Genomic DNA, 5,534 nt, shown 5'->3' with positions numbered 1-5,534 from the left:
TAATAATAATAATAATAATAATAATAACATTTTCTGGTATAGCTAACAAGGAAACAAGGAACTTGAATGATGGAACTCCTCAACTTGATATTTTCTCGTCCATGAGAAGCCAGTGTCAAACTGTGACAATGAGAAAACAAGGAAACAAGGTATACCTTGTAGAATATTCTGGCAAACTCTTCAAGCTCACTATCAAAGTTGTTCAAGTCCTAGAATTCAAAGATTTTACACACAAGTAGAAGACACACCCAAGCAACAAGTAGGCAGAATGCCACTGATGCCAACTGATAAAATTCATGGGTCTACACCAACATAAGAAAAAAATTAGTTAAAAACTAATGCATAAACATACATTTAACAGCAGAGCACAAGGCCTATTATCTTCACCTGAGAGGATATATAAGCTTATCATAAGCTTAAGGAGCCATGGCACACAAGTATGAGATAACAGTAGAGCACAAGGCCTATCTCTTTGTAATTTGTGTTTGTGCCTACCTTTTTAAGAGACCTATCTCTGTCATAACATCTAGTCTCAGCAACAACAACAATGAAGTATAAATAGTTAAAGTGCTAATAAGGAAATATAAGCTGCAGGGAGATAAATCAAGATAAGGAAATATAAGCTCATATACTCAGCAAATCCAAAACCAACAAGGATAATTTTTAGAGTAACAACCAAACACATTGTTGGTGAGAAGAGCTGGACAAGATGCTTGAAGAGAATAGAAGGAGAGTGGAAGAATCTCAGAGAAGAGAATATAAGCTGGACAATTTTGCCAAAGCTTTAAAATCACTGTATAGGTAGAAATAAATTAGGGGTCAAATATATAATTTTTAATAACTCAGATTGTCTAATAATTTCCTTTATTTTTGGTCTATCCATCTTAAACCAAAAATAAAACAAAAAGGGAGTAGTGCAATTTGTTAAACATCTCTGTACTCATCCAAAAAAGTGATACCTCTATTGATTTTAGATTCATGTAACTTCACTTTTAGATTTGTGACATTGGGGTGTCCGGGACTACAAGGCAACCATAATCGTGACTGCATTTATCCACAATTTCCCCCAATCAAGCTTTTAAATTGCATTCACTATTGTGTCTTTGGTTTCGTCATGATTCTTGATACCGCAGGAAATTGCAGACAAATGCAGTTGTGGTCACGGTGACCTAAAAAACCTTTGATCCTGCAACCCAAGTCACCCTTGTGGACCATTTTTAAAACTCTAGCCCGCAATATCAAGGAGAACCATGAAACCGCAATCGCAATTTAAAACCTTGCCATTCACTTAACAACTCGGCATGCAACCTCTAATTTTCTCAAGAAATTACATTCAAAATCAATAGTGAAAGCTAAATAGCACTCTAGAACAGTAACATCAGTAATAATCGTTCGAAAAAATGAAGAAATGTGACATGAGTACGGTATGAAGCTGATTAAAGCGATACAAACCATGAACTAAATTGGTAGACAAATGAGAGAGAACTTACAGTGAAAGAAAAGGAAATGAACACGCTATCGTTCGATGATTTGCAAAACGGTATAGTTTGACAGACAGAGTCGACAATGGAGTATGTTCAGAGCACTACAACTCAGAGATGAAGGGAAGACACGACGCCGGAGATGAAGGGCAAATGTTACGAGGCTACGAAGGAGGTTGCTAGGGTCGGCGTGCGCACGACAGACAAGAAGGGGACAACAAATTAAAAGGTAATGGCACACTATTTTTCTAAAATTTAATTTGCAAAATAGCAACAACGGTGATTTCTTAAAAAATGTGGTTGTATTCCTTGCCTATAGTCAAATACGAAGACGTTTCTTTCACTGAAACGTCGCGTTTCGTGAACAGCTCAAATACGACCTCGGGTTTGAAAAAAAATGTCGTCATTAATGTCGTGGTATTTACAAAAATGCCACCGCTACAAATTCAACTAAGTTCGCCAAAGCATCGATGTTGTTGTATTGATGTCGTGGAAACGCTTTTTTATAGTAGTGCTTATTGGGCATGTGATCATCCCTTTGTGTCTCTCTTCTCTTGATCATTATCACATCAGCTTTTTGGGGTTGGATTCATGGCGGAACAAGTTAAATATTCTAGTCAAGATCTCTCTCATCCACTATTTCTACACCATTCGGATAGACCAGGACTCATCCTCACCTCTCAGCCTCTTGATCACAAGAACTACACCACATGGAGTCGCGCAATGATGGTAGCTCTTTCGGTGAAGAACAAGGTGGCCCTCATAAATGGCTCTCTCCCGATGCCAACCATAACAGATCCTACATATGTTGCATGAACTCATGGTAACAATGCTGTCATTTCTTGGCTTTACAATTCTGTTTCTAAAGATATCATTACTAGCATCCTGTTTGCAAATACGACTAAGGAAATTTGGGATGATTTGAAAACAAGATTTTCTAGAAAGAATGGCCCAAGAATTTTCCAATTGAGAAGGCAGCCAATGTCATTACAACAATGAAATGATGATGTTAGTACCTATTACACCAAATTAAAATCTGTTTGGGAAGAACTCTCAGGCTATAAACTAACCTTTCAATGCAAATGTGGAGGGTTACAAACTCTACAAGATTACAATGAATCTGAATATGTCATGTCTTTTTTAATAGGTTTAAATGATAGTTTTGCTCAAATCTGGGGTCAGATTCTCCTCTCTGATCCTCTCCCCCCCATTGGTAATGTCTTTTCTCTTGTTATTCAAGAAGAAGCACAAAGAGAAATTGTTGTCAATCATATACCTTCTCTAAACTCTAACAATATGACCTTTGTTGTCAATTCTACAACTAAGAACACTAGTAATGGTAAGAGTAGAAATCCCAAGAAAGAGAGACCTCAAAGTTCTCATTGCAACATGTTGGGTCATACAAAAGACAAGTGTTACAAACTTGTTTGCTATCCTCCAAATTACTTCAAGAACAAGCCTCAACATACTGTAAATCAGGTAACTGATTATGCGGAGTCCTCAAATCAAGGTGCCAACAATAATCTGTCTACTGCTCAATGTCAACAATTGATTAGCTTCTTAACAAATCAATTGAAAATTGAAAGCAATGTTGATACTCTTGCGACAAATGTTTCATGTATATGCATGAATACTAATTTTGATTTCAATGAATCTTATCATTATTAGATTATCAACTCGGGAGCAACCTCGCATATATGTTGTTCGAAAGAACAATTTAATTCTTATAAATGTTTACATGATTCTCATGTATTATTACCTAATTCCACCAAGGTAAAAGTTGAAGGGGTAGGAAGCATACAACTAAATAATGACATCTTCCTGCACAATGTGTTGTTTATTCCAACATTTAGATTTAACTTGTTGTCCCTTCTGTCTTTGATAAATGACAATTCTTTCTAGTTTACTATGCAACCTAACAGTTTTATTCTTTAGGACCTCAAGACATTGAGGAGGATTGGCACCACTTGACAACATCAAGGGCTACTTCTTTTCGATTTCCCTAAGTCTTCTTTTCATAATACTAGTATAAAATCATGTAATGTTGTTAAATATGAAACTTGGCACCATAGATTGGGCCACATACCTATACCTACGTACAAATTGATTTGCAATAAAGTTCCTCTATCCTCTATTGATTCCAAATTTCATTGTGTAAAAGTAAAACTTCCAAGATTATTTTGATGATGCCAAAGATTATTAAAGATCCATTCAAACAAGATTAAAGAATCAAGAAGATTCAAGTGAAGATTCAAGAGAAGACTCAAGATATGCGAGAGCCTCAAGAAAAACATCAAGGTAAGTTAAAAAGATTTTTTCAAAGAAAAGATTGAATAACACAAAATTGTCCAAGAAACATCTTTTACCAGAGTTTGTTACTCTCTGGTAATCGATTACCATAAGGTAGTAATCGATTACCAGAAGCCCAAAACATTTTATAACTGATTTACAAAGTAGTAATCGATTATCATGAGCATGTAATCGATTACCATTGTCTTGTAACGTTCAAAAATATTTTCAAAATAGTGTAATCGATTACACAATATTTGTAATCGATTACCAGTGGTTTTTGAACATTGGATTTCAAACCTCAACACGAAGAGTCACAACTTTTGATAAAATAAATTGTGTAATCGATTACACCATTATGGTAATCGATTACTAGTGACTGATTTTAAAGAAGTTGTCAATAGTCACAACTTTTAAAGTGACTGGTTTTGAAAAAATTGTCAAGAGTCACAACTTTTAAAGTGACTGATTTTGAAGAAATTGTCAAGAGTCACAACTTTTTAAAGTGACTGGTTTTGAAGAAATTGCCAAAAGTCACAACTTTTAACATGGCTTCTTCAAGAGCCATCAAATGGCTATAAATATGTGATCATGGCACGAATTTCAAACAACCAATTTCTCAACATCTTTCCAAGAGTTTTTGTTCAACATTTGCTTTGTCAAAAAAATTTCATTGGGCAAAAACTTGTGCTATTCTATTTTCTTCCTCTCCTCCATTCTTACAAAAAGTTTTTCAAGAGATCGACTCTTGGTTGTAAAATTTTTCAAGAGACGGTCTACTTGGTTGAATCACTTGACACAAAGGATTAACATCCTTTGGGGTTCATTGCAAGAGGTGTGATTGCCTCTTGGTATAATCACTGAACACAAAGGAGGAAGGTCCTTTGGGGTTCATTGCAAGAAGTGGAATTTGCTTCTTGATGTAAACATTGAACACAAAGGAGGGAAGTCCTTTGTGGTTCATTGCTTGCAAAGAGTTTTTACAAGGTTATTGAAAACGCTCAAGCGGAATTTGCGTGAGGACTGAACGTAGGCATGGGTTGTGGTCGAACCAGTATAAATTCGGTTTTGCATTATCTCTTCCCATAATCTCTTTTACTTTTTGTTGTGTTTATATTTCTTTAAAGTTACTTCTCCTTATTTATTATTCGAGTAACTTATAATTAAAGAAATAATTGAATCTAGGGAATATCTAAGAAAGGGAAATTTTCAATTAGGAATAGTCAACGAAATTTTAATTCAACCCCTCCTTCTTAAAATTTCTGAGGTCACTTGTCCAACACACTGTGAAGTGTGCCTTATTACTAAACAAAATAGATTAGCTTTCACTAACCAAAACAATTTTAGTGTTGAATTGTTTGATTTAATACATGTTGACATTTGGGGACCCTTTAGGGAAGTTACCTTTAATGGATTCAAATATTTTTTTAACATTAGTAGATGATAAAAGTAGGTTCACCTGGATATACCTTCTCAAAAATAAATCTGATTGTCTCTTTATTATACCACAATTTTTCTTATATGTGGAAAACCAATTTAAAACCAATATCAAAAGGTTCCGATCTGACCATGCAAAAGAACTTGCCTTTTCAGATTTCTTTTCAAAGAAAGGTGTCCTACACCAATTTTCCTGTGTAGAACGTCCACAGCAAAATAGTGTTGTAGAAAGGAAACACCTTCATATTTTAAATATTGCTCATGCCTTGATGTTTCAATCCAATGTACCATTAAAATTTTGGGGTTAATGTGTCAAAACTGCAATTT

General features: G+C 34.9%; 1 long non-coding RNA gene across 1 annotated transcript; it reads right to left on the bottom strand.

The window, feature by feature from the left end:
* On the bottom strand, positions 1 to 1,744 carry LOC114414063. The gene is made up of 3 exons (XR_003667110.1): positions 1,491 to 1,744; positions 388 to 526; positions 1 to 302 (listed from the first exon to the last, which is right to left on the bottom strand). It is a non-coding gene; the product is annotated as an uncharacterized LOC114414063 (long non-coding RNA).
* Between the last annotated feature and the right edge of the window lie 3,790 nt (positions 1,745 to 5,534).

The sequence above is a fragment of the Glycine soja genome, chromosome 6 (genome assembly GCF_004193775.1).
Source record: "Glycine soja cultivar W05 chromosome 6, ASM419377v2, whole genome shotgun sequence".
In the NCBI taxonomy this organism is placed as follows: Eukaryota; Viridiplantae; Streptophyta; class Magnoliopsida; order Fabales; family Fabaceae; genus Glycine; species Glycine soja.
Note: the sequence above shows the minus strand (reverse complement) of the source record. Positions and strands in the feature narration are given on the sequence as shown.